The sequence below is a fragment of the Alosa sapidissima genome, chromosome 20, assembly GCF_018492685.1.
Source record: "Alosa sapidissima isolate fAloSap1 chromosome 20, fAloSap1.pri, whole genome shotgun sequence".
Classification (NCBI taxonomy): domain Eukaryota; kingdom Metazoa; phylum Chordata; class Actinopteri; order Clupeiformes; family Clupeidae; genus Alosa; species Alosa sapidissima.
Genome location: NC_055976.1, coordinates 26,691,766 through 26,707,621, shown reverse-complemented (window position 1 = coordinate 26,707,621; position 15,856 = coordinate 26,691,766). Strand labels below are relative to the sequence as shown.

Below are 15,856 nucleotides of genomic sequence, written 5' to 3'. Positions count from 1 at the left end.
TTATTTTTACAGTCTAATTTTTACTGACTAGAACGGCTCGGGGTCAAAGGTCATACAGAATCGATTAATCTGCACTATTTTTTTTAATCAATCAATCAAATTAATTAATCGAAATTAATCAGTTATTTTGACAGCCCTACTGCAAACATAAAACCTTTTCCCCAAAATATTCAACCGTAAATTAACAACATGGTCTGACATTTCAGGCATCAGCTACTTCAAGTGTGCTGTCAGTCCAACGTTTATTTGAGCATTAAGGACAAACCATCTGGTCATTCTTGGATGATAATCACTTCAAGAGCACCATCATTGGCCCAGTTCATCTATCTCTCAGATACACACACACACACGTTTGGACAAGTGTCCCCACCCAGTTGCTATTCCAGCTGTTCTACTGGTCTGTTTTACAATGGGCAGCCCAAGCAAACACAAATTAGCTTGAAGAATATACTAAGAAACCTGGGTACCTTAGTAAATCTGTATTTTCAGATTTTGTCCTGTGGAAACAAAAGTGGTTATTTTCTTTCTAATTTCCTGTAAGTTTTTTCCCTTTCAGACATAATCATACGACACTTCAATTCTGTTGGCATATAACAGTTTATTGGTATGAAGCAATGTAAAATGTGCCTATAGGGGGACCTTTGTATGCATAACAGAGGGATGATCCTAAATATTTGTGAATTTGACATCACATGTTGTTGTAAATTAACAACAGTGTTAACTAGATGTACCGCAGAGTGGTACAAAATATGACCGCCGCCCAGTCCAGCACATTTTTCTACAAAAATAAGTCACGCTTGTCAAATTGTGTTAATTTCCTACTTTGTTCCTTTTTTGTGTGTTTGTAATTGAGTGTGTGCAGAGCGTGTGGTTGTTTTTGTGTATATGTGTGCTTCTGTGTGTGTTTATTGAGTGTGTGTGCCTGCCTGTAAGTTTTTTGTGTTTGTGTGTGTGTGTGTGTGTGTGTGTGTGTGTGTGTGTGTGTGTGTGTGTGTTTGTGTGTATGTGTGTTTATGTGTTTGTGTGCGTGTGCATGTTTGTGTGTGTCGTGTGTGTGCTTTATGCACACTCAATTCTCACTGGTATCTCATAGACAACTACCAAAACATGATTAGTTCATAGATTTCACATGTAAAATACATTTTACACAACCCCACCCCCCTCTTGCCTGTTCATAATTCTGAGAAATTCTTGAATTGTGTGCGTGTTTATGTTTATGTGTGTGTGTGTGTGTGTGTGTTAGGTTTTCAGTCCCAATCGCAGACAGCTCAGATCAATGACAAAGTTCTCTTTTAATGAGAAAGACACAGGTAACAATTCCCTATGGAACACAATAGTCAGTCGTCAAATTCAAAAGGCAGGCAAAAAGGCAATGCAAAATCCAGGACAAAAAGTAATCCAAGGCAGAGTTCCGGCTCCAGCGCCGACGAGAGTGGCAGCATGTCGAGGTAGCTCTGTGTCTTTTTTTTTACCGTCTTTTGTTTACTTTTTACTTCGCAACTTTTTCTATGTATATACTTATAATTACCCTTTCTGCTGTAAGTGCATGTTGTCTGTGATCAATAAAGTATCTATCTATCTATCTATCTAAAACATAGGTCCAGAACAGGCAGGCTTCAAAAATAAGATCAAAAACTTGCAAAGTTCAAAAATAGGTCCAGAACAGGTAGGCTTCAAGAAACAATGTCAAAAACGTACATGATTCGGCACAGGAAGCAAGCTGGCACGATCTAGCACAGACTGACAAGCCCTTCAGGGTTTAAATACCCACAAACTAAGGAGTACAGGAGCCTAGTGGAGGACTTGGTGCAAACTCAATCACCTTCAACTCAACACTTCAAAGACCAAGGAGATGGTGGTGGATTTCCGCAGGTCTAGCGATTATTCGTTATGGGATGGGTTAACATGGCCCCTTAAGACCAACATACAAAAAAAGGTGGTCCTCCTAGGCCCTACAATTCTCGAGATGTTCACAGAAAACTGTGTCCGCCCTACCCTCCTTTCAGGGGTCCAGTCCGGCGGGGGGTGGGGTGGGGGGGGGGGCTAGGGATCAAAACGAAAGACAATAGTTCCATGCTATCCTTGTGGGGCTACATGCCCACCAAGTTTCGTAAAAAAAAAAAGGATGGAAAAAAAGCTTCGCTGCGCAGTAATCTTTCTATTATGACTAGAGTTATGTACATTTCCCTAAGAGTCACTCACAGTGAAAGCTAAATTATTATCTTACCACATACTATCCAGGTGCCTTAACCAATTCTTAGAATTTACCGGGGCTTATCTATTTCAGCTATGTTTAAACCACTTCATAATGTAGGCTACTGAATGTTTCATGATGGAGAGAAATTCATATTTAAAATAATGACTGATTAACACAGGAAAAAGTACAGTAGATTTTTTATGATGGTCTACTGCTTTGTGAATGATCCATGATCATGGCATCTGACATAATGGTAACTTGAAGACTAATTTGGATGTGCTTACAAGACAGGTTTGTTATTTCTCCAGTCAAGTAGTCCATATTATAGGTACAATGCACATAATCAACTAGTTCCATTAAACCAGTTGAATTATTCCATTCCTGTTAGATCTCATCTTGGAATGACATGCTCATAGGCACAGGAAGTCGCATACCAGTCAGAGTGGTGTATTTGTGGCATTGAGGTCAGCTCATCTGAAGATGCATTTGGAGATGAAACCACTCTGTGCTCATTGACTTCACTCACTTGCACGATATGCCATGACAGTTGCATCTACTTGCCAGGTCTATAATTATCCATGCAGAAGTCTTCCTCGTGAGTGATGCCCCAAGGGGTATCGGTGTCAGTTTTGAACTGTGATCTCATTCCCTCTCACCCAGAGGAGGTAGAGCAAGACCGGTGCTTCAGATAGGTTTAATCTTTATTAAAGATCACGAGAATATAAACAGTGTGTATTTGATGTTTGTCCAACTTGCTAAAGGTTACATGTGGAAGTTTGCGGTAGTTTGTAGTTCATGATATGTCAAGCAGTACCCTTCTTTAAAAGGGATGAAGTGTTTGCTGTTGGAAATCAGTTAAACTTTACTGGAAATGAGCAAAATGTAAAATCAATCACTCATCAGCAAATTGTACAGTGAACCATGAATGTGTGGCTTGTCTCTCTGAATGTAAAAGCCATTTGCATCTAATTTGGAATTCTCATTTTACACATGAACTGTATGTCATTTACATTTCAGAGGTTTCATAGCACTTCACACACGCATCATCCACCGATAACGGTTTGTTCACATCATAACGAGCTGTAATGAACTAATTGGATGGGATCATTCACACAGTAATCAGCTTCATCCTATATAGGCTCACAGTGTTTTATGGTGAGGTCCACCGGGGGTGCTTGGACTCCAAATTACCTTCTGAGCCAGTGCATATCACTGTATATTGCAGCCGTCTGAACCAATGAGAAACCTTCATGTGAGGTTGCATAGTTCAGAGTCATACTATGAAAAGCTCCAGACAAACAAACACAACTTGCAGGACAAACTGCCGTTACTAGTTTTAAATGGATGGTTGCTATGGCCAAAGGCCAGTCGTTAGTTCCATCCAAAGATTCTAGAACAGAGCAAGATAGATCAGTTACGTCATAGGCATGAAGTACGCTCTGAGCCCGACAGGGCGCCATTTTGGTAAGATCAGCGCAACATTTCATATACAGTTCCAATTCTATGAGCCCACCTGAACAGCTGTTTTTTAACGTTGCCAGCCCATAGAGTCATAGAACGTACTTCAACATATCCAACGTATTCTCCTGCCAGTAATCCATCTTGCTCTGTTCTAGAATCTTTGGTTCCATCTCTCCCGTTGTCAAGCAGGCGTATCTCAGGATTCTGATTAACCTCAGGGCCTATCACATTGTACACGGTATGTGCTGCGCTCGCCACTTGGTTGCTCTTGGTCGTCCCAAAGACTTTTGTTGTACTTGCCGCTGGGCTCTGCGCAAAATACCATGACTTAAGGGCCTATCACATTACATGTGGTATGCACTATGAAATGCATTATTGTCAATGGCTTGGGCGCGCAAGAACTGGTCTGCCGCTGCGGACTGCCGCTGTTTGAATTTTGACCGCGGCAAGCGCAAGAGCAGCAAAGCGGCAAAATGCAGCAGACCAGTTCTTGCACGTGCAAACCATTGACAATAATGCATTTCATAGCGCATACCACATGTAATGTGAATGTGTCACTTAGCTTTGAAACATCGCTGTTTTTACTTAGCTAAAATCCACCTCCGTTATATGCTACAATGTTATGTTCATGTCTTTGTATTTTACAGCTTGGATGCAACGTGACAGTTAATTTAAACGAGTTCGGCGAATTAATATACAAATGTGATATGGCCAACAAATTGGATCTACTTCAGGTGTGCAAAAAAACATACGGTTAATACATGTTTTAAATTACGTATACAATGGGAAATTCAACCAAGCAGTGGAATAAAAGATAGGCTAACTAGATGTACCGCAGAGCGGTACAAAATATGACCGCCGCCCAGTCCAGCACATTTTTTCCACAAAAATAAATCACGCTGAAAGGCCTATATGATTCTAACTGTCTCACTAAATTGCATTATCCACACTCAATTCTCACTGATATCTGCTAGACAACAAGTACCAAAACATGATTAGTTTATAGATTTCACCTGTAAAATTCATTTTATACAACCCCACCCCATCTTGCCTGTTCATAATTCTGAGAAATTCTTGAATTGTGCGCATGTGTGCGTGTACATGTTTATGTTTATGTGTGTGGGTGTGTGTGGCCCCTTGAGATCAACATACAAAAAAAAATGGTCCTCCTAAACCTTACGGTTCCCGAGATATTCACAGAAAACTGTGTCTGCCCTACCCTCCTTTTGGGGGGTGCAGTCCAGCGGGGGGGCTACAGATCAAAACGAAAAACGATGGTTCCATGCTATCCATATGGGGTTACATGCCCACCAAGTTCCGTCTACCCCAGTCTTTCAGTGTCCCGGGAATCCTTGACGGAAATTTGGACATGCGAAAAAGAAAAGAAAAAAAAAATCTGACTAAACCTATATGCCGCGAAGCGGCGGTCATAATAATATGATAATAATAGTTGTTTGGTTAGTTGCTCATTAACTGATCAGTTGTGATTAAATGTTTTGGTTGCTGAATCAAAGACCTCTACATCACTCTACTATCTCTCAATATGTCAGAACTGCTGACACTGTAAGCTGCAACTCAGTTGTAGCCTATAAAAGTTCACTTTTGGATCCGAGAGATGAAAGCAGAAAGTACAATACATAATTTATGCCCGCAGTAAAAGTCTGCTTCAGGCCCTCTTCACCCTGTGGAGAGTGGATGGGAATAGGAATTTTTCCAGTGCTTTTTCCTCTTTTGGAATTTATTCTGACTACCATGAGGCTCCATGACTTTGTTAACACGGGGCATCTGAACACACAAAACAAATTTTGATAATTTTCATAACAATTTGAGTCTTTTATTCAACTTTTTGAACACCCATATTCCCGGTCAAAAATGACCGGCCGTTAGAAATGAATGGGTGAGAAAATGGTCAGTGTATAAAATGGAGTCCAGGCACATACCTATTGATCAGATGGGCTGTATGTGTGCTTCTGTACATTAGAACACACAGACAAACACATCCTCACTCCCCCTCTTTGATTCTATGCCAGCCCCCACTGGAACCTTTCTCCAATAGAATCTTCCCTTTTCTGACTTCCATGAGCTCAGATCAATGAGGCCTACAGGCCATAAATAGTAAATAGTAGTTAATGGTTATATACAAAAGAACACAAGTTGATACAAAGGTCTGTCACAACATAAGATGATAATATGTGTCACCATGGATTTATAACAAGTTATAATGAGCAGGAACACAAAACTAGTAAACATGAAACAAACACAACAGGGGGGTTAATAAATAATTAACCCATTTTATTCTGATCATAATGTGGCTACATACAAGAAAACTGGACCACTGAGCAAAGAAATATATGTATAGAGAGTCAGAGAAAAATAACACAATAAAACTGTAATTTATATCATAGTTATTGGGTAAGGGTAAATCCACCATATGTTCATGTCGATTAAAGCAACACCAAAGAGTTTTTTGTACCTTAAAATAATGTTTCCAAAATCGTTTCAGTGGTTCATCAACTTGTAACAGGGTGAACGGCACTTCTGCATTCGCTTTGCAGCCCTCTATCGGCTATAACCGCACTATGTAAGTTTGCCAGATCGGGTAGCGGATCTGTAGTTCGATGGAATGAGACATAAGAAACTACAAATTTGACTTGCGTTTGATTTCGCAATACATTGTACTTTCATAAATCATGCAACATATTCTACCTTGTCTGTGGACATTGTTATTTGCAAAGCCGGTGCTGTATAAACAAATAGCGTGCGTGCGACAGAGGGAAAGTTCTTTGGTGTTGCTTTAAGAGACAACCGATGTATTACCTAAATATTCAGTAGTTTATCCCATCACCACATTAATTTATTTTGAATTTACTTCTGATGCAGCAACTACACACTGTCTTCTGTAGTGAAGTATAACAGTGGCAGGCAGACAAAAAACCGCTGTTACAGTATGTCTTATAAGTACAACCACCAAGATCCGTTTTCACTAAAACAACAAACACAGGCAAAGAAAGAAATCATCATGAAGTCCTATCACCCGAGATTCATACTGATGATTAAATGATGTAATGACAATTGACAAAAGACCCCAGACCTACAGCATCTAGCTGTGAAGTTTCAAAGTTGGTCCCGCCCCACATCTCCCTGTCCTCAAAAACATGTGTAATAACCAGGCGAATAAGATCGTACATCGTGTCATTTGCGTCACTAATCTCTCAGCAGGCGCTGCATACTAAATGAAGACAACCAGAACAGCCCACGTCTGGTCTATTCCCCAGGATGATTCACCAGCATCAGCCACCTCAGCGCATCCCTAGAAGGTCTTAATCAATTGCCCACAGACACTCTTACCTCTCCGGCAACCAGGCCCATAGGTTGCCATGGCACCCGAGTACTTGAGCATTCTGTGCAAGGCCACTTTCCTCAAGCAGCCAGTAAGGGCACAGAGGCAGACATCGCTGATGGCAGCAGCGCACATTGTGTCCGGCTCTAGGTTGAAATCGCTCGGCATGAGTGATGAATATACATTTGACAGGGCATGGGTCAAAAATCCAGACATGCCTGGATTTTCTGTGGAAAAAAGCAAAGAGTGAGTCACAATTTACAAAAACAGGAGGAAAAAAAGAGGTTGATGTAATTACTCTGGGACAATAACAGGCATTAGGACCTTTAACCTTTTTGCTCTAGTACCGGTATGCGCCGTCAATATTGTGTCTAGGTTATATAGGAACACAGAAAAACAAAAGATCTTCTCAATTAGAGAGACATCCATAAAAACACACCATGGTAAACAAATACAGCAAAGCCTTGAAATACAAATGTCAGTCTTTACTGTACCTAGGTCTGGAACCATTGTGAAAAGTGTTTTTTCCTGCCTTCAAGAGGAAGTGAGAGCATGCATGCCTGAGTGTGTGCAATCACCAGTGCCAGTTTCGTTCAGTAAACACTCTCGTGCTTCCATCCGCAGAACACCTATTGTTCAGAGGTGGGTCACAATAAAGAAAAAGGACGTGCACCATTAGAAAAGGCTTTAGCCTTCTTTACGCAGCTGTCCTAAGGACATGGGCATAGGCACTGAAGGGCAGATGTGATGTGTGAAAGAAATCTCATGAGAACCCTGAAATCCGTACGCCTTTCAAATTCAGTGAGAAATCTCACTTCACTTCACTTTACTGAAGGTCGGGGTATTCTGTTCTTTCTCAGAACCTTCCATCTCAGAACCTTCCATCTCAGAACCTTCCATCTCTGAACCTTCTATCTCAGGGTTCTGGCCTTGATAACATCCATATACTGTATCTTCCCATCTCCCATCTTCAAATGTTTATCATCAGTAAATATATGCACTCTTAATCCTACTTTCTCGGGAAATGCACAGAATAGAGTGAATCTTGGATAAATGTCAGAAATAAATGATTCAGGGTACAAGCTTACACTCGTAACGCATAAACTGATTTAACCACCTTTGGAAACGAGGTCACTTTCACTCACCTGCAAGAGAAAGAAAATTCCACTTTCCACATGAGCCGAGGTGATGCTTGCTCACACTACAGGAGCCAAAACTCTAATCCGAAAGGGATGACTCTAGTTCCATTTTTTCCCTCCTAAAACAGAGAGAAAAAATGCACCACCGCGTCTCTTAATTAGAAATCGGTTAATGCTTGACATGATTGCAATCGACAAGTTATAATTAAAATGCAAATTCAGGCAGGATGTAATTGTTTCAAAGAAAGCTTATGTCCCACCGGTGAAAGGATTTAATTAATGGACACTCTCCAGAAATGCATGGCCCACGCCGTCTGCTCCAACCAGGCACACTCTCTCTCCGTGGCCCAAGTAGGCGAGACGGCCTGTGTGTACATACTGATATGTGTTATTATTAAAAGTGTGTTCAGTCTGAAGCACAGTTCAACAAGTGGCTTTTAAGTTATAATTAGCTCTCTTTGCTAGTTAATGTAGCTAGGAACAATATTCTGGGCTGATTCAACACTACAAAGATGGCTGTTTTCCAAAGATGTTTCCTATTGTTTCTTGTATTTCCTGTGTAAGGTCCCACTAGTTTTCATCCACACAATGTTCAATCTTGTCTGCTGTATATACAGTAACTGTATTTAGTGTGTGCGTGTATGTATGTGTGTGTGCGTGTATGTATGTATGTGTCTGTGTTTGTGTCTGTGTGTGTGTGTGTGTGTGTGTGTGTGTGTGTGTGTGTATGTGTGTGTGTGTGTGTGTGTGTATGTATGTGTGTGTGTGTGTGTGTGTGTGTGTGGTGGTGGTGGTGGGGGGGGGGGGGGGGGGTATCCCTATTCAAACCCGCTTGGCTCATCTCCACATTTACTGATAAAAGTAAGTCCAGGGCGATCGCATCCTCACAGCCACTCAGGGCCTTTGATGAAAGCCGTCTGCTTGGCAGATACAACCCTCTTATCCCCACCCAGCCGACTCCAAACTGTCGGCATCAGCAAGTAATTGTACACTTCAATTTTGTAGCGTTTTGCCACAACATACCAGACAGGAAGAACAACGAGGATCAGAGAACAAATGCTAGTGAGCAACACTTCTGCGAGAGCTGCTTTGCATTTCTGTACAAGTGTGGCATCATTTGATGGACTCCCTTGACCTGACTGATATCAAGTAGCGAACTAGGACAAACGTCCTCACTTGATCCATCACTGAATTCATCAGGCTTGTGTCTGGTTGGGATTACAGCACAAGTCACAACTGCTCATGGACATTAAAGAAGATCAGAAAGAAAAAAAACACAAACACTCCTGGAAAAAATGAAAGCAACCGTATTCAGTCTTGGCTCCTACCGTGTGACACATGTCTGAGAAACGGAAACAAATTTTACATGAAAACAGACCCCCCCGCCCCCCATCCAGTGAACAAACAGCCCACCCTACATGCACTTCATCAGCACTCTGATCTTACAGCTTTTTTTTTTTTTTTTTTAAAAACACTTCTGCTTGGGTTTCAAGAGGTCTCCATCACAACAACAACTACATCACACAAACAACTTCAAAGGGACCAAAGGGGAGACGTAAGGCATGAGCAGATATCTGGGGCTTCGGCAGCAGGAGTCTGATGAGTTTGGAGGCCTCCCAGACGCTGCATGACTACTGCGATCTGATCTGCGTAGGCAGGATGTGTGTATGCTGGAAAGGGAATCCATCTCGATGTTCATAAACATTTCATACTTGTGTGTCCTCAACATCTGAGTCCTGAGCACATAGCGCATAGGATTTACAGAAGCTCTTTGACTTCACAGATGCTGTGTAAAGTGTGTTTACTTAATTGTAGGAACATCTGGAGGCTGAGACCCTGCAGTGGTATTACCCTGATGTGAAGTGCCCTGACGTGGAGTATCAACAGTAAGCAGAGATACTGTATATTAAATAGGTTTATCCATAATGAAGAACTCTTTAACGCTATATCCACCATTTTAATGCATTTTCATAAATATTTTTTTAAAATGTTGTTTTCCAAGTAATTTCAGTGGAACTGTAATTGGGTTATTGTTGAATTATATTTACTCAATCAAAATAACACAACTGCAGTTTTATTAATATTACCTGAAAAACACAATTGAATAACATGACTTATTAATGTTTTAAAAAATGGATTTATAGCATTTTGGAAAAGAGCTCTTCATACTGAGGTAACTGAGTCCACTGCACATTTTTCTGATGTCTCAATCACATGGTTGTTGAGTGACTCAGCAAACGTAGGATGGCATCAGACAAATGTGCAGTGGACTCTTTATTTGCAGATACTTCCAGAGCTGGATATATTCTTGTTTGCATGGCTTTTGGAGGGCCACAATGCCATGTTGTGAATGTGTTGTTTTTTGTGCTAGTCTGCATAGTGCCACAGGAATGGACTTTGTTGTACATAGAGTGTGGAGCAGAAGTTATAAATCTGTCACAGCATAAGGATGAGAGCAGAGCAGGAGAGCCAGGGACAGGAAGCAGGAGGGCCCTTCAGAGAGGCATCAGTGGTCAAAGAGCAGCGGAAAAACAGAAAATATGTGTGAGAACTTTGACCCCACACACGCACCCACACACACACACACACACACACACACACACACACACACACACGTGCACACACACACACGCAAACACACACACACACGCACACACACACACACACACACACACACAAACACACACACACACACAGTACAAGCCGAAAGTACAAGCACAACCATTTCATTAGCTTACTCTTGTGAACATTGTGCAGACCTCTTGGGAACTCTGTGCAGAGTAAATTGAGATTGAGTTATTTCAGTAAAATTGAACCTGCCGAACTGTTATGTGTGCTCCTCTAGTGATGACATACATTGCAGTCTTTTTGTGTGTCTATCCACACACACTAGAGGCACGGGAAGGTCAGTTTGCTTATAGTGTAAACCGCCCTTTTCCACAGTCACTCACATCCTGAGAAAACAATGCTCTTGTGAACCAGCTAGACCTCACTACTGAGCTTTAAATATGCCACATCATGTCAACGGAATTCTCAACCTTGGATAAAAAGTCTGATATCATATTTATTTTCCTTGTTCATATCTAATCTGGGATCAACGTACACTCTTAATATGAATGTGTTGAAAACAACACAAGTTGCGTTGTTTTTTAAACGTCTCCAGATAGGGACAACACAGTTTGTGTTGTTTCCAACACATTGTTTTGTTATTCATTACACAGTACAGTATGTGAAAATATGTTGAAATATGTTAAAATATGTTGAATATAATATGTTATAACACAAGTTATACATATGTTATAACACAAGTTGTGTTGTTTTTTTAACACATCTGTGTCCAGATAGGAACAACACAGTTTGTGTTGTTTCAGAGTGTAGGCCTACGTGTACCCATGCTGTAAAACACAAAGGGGGTTTCCTCAGGTAAAAGCTTATAGGCAGAGCCGGACAGTAACGGAGTACATTTACTTGAGTACAGTACTTGAGTACAGTTTTGAGGGATCTGTACTTTACTCGAGTATCATTTTTGGGGAGTACTCATGACTTTACTCAAGTACATTTGAGAGGCAAATATTGTACTCTTTACTCCACTACATTTCTATCCATAGCCGTGAGTACCCGTTACTACTTCTAAAAAAAAGGGAAAAGCAAAAATCTCGGAAACCCTCAATTTGTTGTTTCCCTCTCAAACGTGATCGGATTGTGCAGGCGCCACTGATTGGGACAGCCTATCAGCAATCACCTTCAGCTTTCCGCCAAAGTCAACTCCATGGTTAGATTTAGATAAGAGACGAAACCATGGACGAAACAATGGATGAAGACGCATCAGGTCCATCCCGGGAATGTGCCAACCTGTGGCCCCACCTTGCCAGACTATTTCAATTTTCTGAACAAGTTAATGATAGTTTTCACTTCAAATGTTTCAATTACAAAATAGTATTTTGTATTTGAAATACGTATTTTAAATACATGTATTAGAAATACTGCCCATCCCTGGCAACATGGTAAAAAGATATAAATGACTTGATTTTACTTTCAATTCCTTTTACATTCTCCAAGGTATTAACATTAACATTTTTCATAACTCCATGTAGGATGTTTCTGAAATGTAAGCACTGTGGCAGTAGTAATGCAATATTTAGAAAATGTACTCTTGATACTCAAGTACTTTTAAAAACAAGTACTTCAGTACTTTTACTTAAGTACACATCTGACTGTTGTACTTTTACTTGTACTTGAGTAAAATTTAGCAAAGGGTATCTGTACTTTTACTCAAGTAATGAAGCTGTGTACTCTGTCCGCCTCTGCTTATAGGTGATTACAGGAAATCACAAGCCCTGAACGAAAGGGCTGAATTCAAATATTAAACAATGTAAGTGAGTGAGTAAAAATGTACAAGCCCAAGGCATTTTCTTCATTTTATTTCTGTCTGATACCAGGGTGTAGTTTTTGTCATTGAGCAATCACTGTTATTCAGCCACACACTGATTAGATGTTATTTAGGCATACATTCCATCAGCAGCATGTATCCTCTATCCTCTCGCATGTATGTCTAATTAGGGGAGCTGGCGAAACACTGTTGACTGACATCCATAATACCCCTGTGCCCAATTTGACTTGTACCCAAATGTAAGGTTGTCCCTGGTGAACAAGAACCTGATGGTAACAATGGATTCTCATAACAAGCTTGAGGGTGTGAGATTTTTTTCTCTCACTCTTAACAAGTTTTCTGGGATTTTTAAAGATTCTATTGTGAAAAGGAAAACACCTTACAGTAGCAGGTGGTAATGACAGCTTCTGGGCTGTCTGTTAGAAAGGTGTTTAGGTAGTGAGTTCTTTTCTTTTTTTTTTAATTAGGTAGTGAGTTCTAATCATTGGGAATTACGTCACAGACTCTCATTGCATTGTGTGCTGCTATAAACTACAGACACAGAGAAGACCGTCATTTTAGTTTTGTGCATTTCAAATACACACATTTTAGTCACACTTCACACTACTACACTTTAGTCACATTGCAAATCCTTTTAGAGATAATTTTTGTCCCATGAATTTATATGTGGAAAGACTACTAACAATATTGTGAATGCTACAACTACAATACTTTTTCTATTTTGAGAGGGTGGAGCTTTGCAGTTCCACACTCTGCAGAAAATGTGGATAAGCTCAAGAGCAGGCGTATACTTCCACCTTGAGACCGAAATGGATGCTGCAGGCGCCACACAACGCCCCACCATCCACACCAGTGCCTGGGTGGTGCACACACAAGCACTTCTCATTGGAATTCCACACGTGAAGCCAGGTCATCTATCATCGCATAGTTGGTGCACTGGTCTGTTTTATTCCATGGCGGAACAGGTGAAGTGAACTTCACAGACAATACTGTGGGGGAACATCAGCCATGGAACAGGGATAATTGGGCCGCATTAGCCCCGGTAGCCCGAGCCCATCCACTTAGTCATGCACTGCTGTAATGTGGCCATCAGCGGAGAGTCTCGCAGCCCAGGAATAATACCCCAGACGGGTTCATGAGCCATGGCCGACCAAATGACGACCATTCCGGGCACCAAACGACCGCACTGACCCTCCACAAGGGCAACAAATGGGGCAACAGAATGTTTGTGTGTAGTGTATGACCGGGGCAAAACTTTTAATAGAGCAAAGACCTGAACGTTATTGATATTAAATAGACAAACTCATAACCATACATGCCATGTGAAGAGTCTGCACTTTATGACTCCTGAATGTGTTGTGCTGAGGGAGAATACACATATTGATTGCAGCATCAGTCCGCCTTTAGATCTGGCTTCCACTTTTATCAAACAGCAAACAGGATTGGTCAAGCAGCTCAACCTCAGGGGACCTTTGTCCCCGCTGCCTGATCTGTCTGCCCTGTGTCTATGTGTGTGTGTGTGTGTGTGTGTGTGCCCTGTGTCTGCAAAGCTGCCAACCAGCTGTATCTGCCAACTTCTCAAAATGCAACTTCTCAAAATGTGAGACAGATTCATTGCACACATGAATAGATACACTTTCATATATATTAAAAATAATATCATTCTTGTGTGTATTTGTTGTGTGCATTTTTAGCTTATTGGTGTGATCAGCAATATCGCTCTACAGCAGCAACAGCCTAGCTGAAGATGCTGACCCTGTCAATGGATAGCACTTGTGCTGGTTTGGAAGCAGGTGAAAAAGATGTGGTGTGTGCAGTGTGCAGAATGCGAGTTCTTTCTACCTGTGGTCAGCAGTTGTGAACGGACAGTCGGTCAGACAGTTGGGCAGTTCTGAAAGTGTTTCTCTCTGTTTGCTGTGTTGAGCGAGACCCTGTGGCGGCCCATTAAGATTAGGCCTTTTCCGTCTCCTCTCCTGTCAGCAGTTTCCTCGCTCGCCCTAGCTAATCCCTGACCCTCCAGGGCTGCGGACATTAATGGCCTCCTCTACCACCGCTGGGTGCCCGCAGCCACACTGGTGCACGCCCATCCATCGCTCCTTTCTCTCTCTCTCTCTCTCTCTCTCTCTCTCTCCGTTCGTCATCTCCTCTCTGCTCCTCGGCCGGTAGTCTCAGCTTGCCTTCCTTAATCTCCTGCCTCGGCGAACAAAAAGCTGCCACCGCGGTTTCCTTTTTCCTCCACTCATCTTCTGTCTGCCTGTTTATGGGGCTCGAAGCCAGGGGGGCTGGGGGGGGGGGGCACCTCTGTGGAGAATGGCGGTTACAATCACAGCCTTTCTGTAGGTTATTACCCAAGATTCACTGGGCTTTTTCACGGCTCCCCTCGGAAGCGAGCTGGGGAGAGATGACAATGGTCCGCTTTGCCGAGTCAGAGCATTATGAGAGCAGCTGGAGAAATGGCCTTGACACCACAGCCACTTGTGATTGGCGTGCCAAGAAGCCTTAAATGCCAGGGCAATAAAGCCAGCAAATGAACTGGCTTTTCTGTCACAGAGGGTGGGCCAGCTGTATAGGGAAGCAGACGAGGACATCTTGCGTGGCACATTACACACACAAACATAGAAGGGAGAGGAAATATCTCCAACATGGATTTACAATAGCAAACATAACTAGCTGCCATCAAATCTTTAAACAAAAGTGAATCATCCCAGACCTAATGTAATGGGGCAAATGGCTTCGCTTAGGTTATGGGGAACAAACAAAAGGCCCTTGAGAGCTCATTGCATCACTGTTATATATAGGCAACTTAAATTGGGGCATATGAGTTGCTGAATTTTAGTGCAGTTCACAATTACTCAAGCAGCACCAAAACATGAAGCTTCACAGCTTGTTGCCTCATAAGCCCTGGCAGAAACAATGTGGAGAGAAAATGAATGCATCCCTGGGCTCAGGGTTATTGTAATGCTCGCTGGTGCTTGAGTCAGGCCGTGCCTCCTTGAGTCGCAACAGCTGAAGAAGAAGAAGAAGAAGAAGAAGAAGAAGAAGAAGAAGAAGAAAGAGTGAAGGGTGCTGAATGAGAGGGCAGAGCTGTGGCCTCACATCTGACAGTCCTTCAGCTTAAATTTCCATCACTGCTATTCTCACCTGGCTCGGGGAATTGAGCCGGGGTCCAGAGCACAGCCAGTGCTTTATGATGCTTATTAAAATGTCTCAACTCTCAAGTTTGCCGCAGCCCTTTTGCCTGACATGGACCTGCAATCTTTGTGACATCTCTGACCTGGTCTGACCCCACTCGGGTAAGCAGCCGTGAAATAACAATGCAGTTTAGCAAA

The 15,856-nt window shown here is 42.0% G+C and overlaps 1 long non-coding RNA gene across 1 annotated transcript; it reads left to right on the top strand.

Moving 5' to 3' along the window:
• The first annotated feature begins 3,695 nt into the window (after nucleotides 1-3,695).
• LOC121694607 lies at nucleotides 3,696-10,676 on the top strand. The gene is made up of 3 exons (XR_006025837.1): nucleotides 3,696-3,896; nucleotides 9,953-10,023; nucleotides 10,509-10,676. It is a non-coding gene; the product is annotated as an uncharacterized LOC121694607 (long non-coding RNA).
• Nucleotides 10,677-15,856: the final 5,180 nt, after the last annotated feature.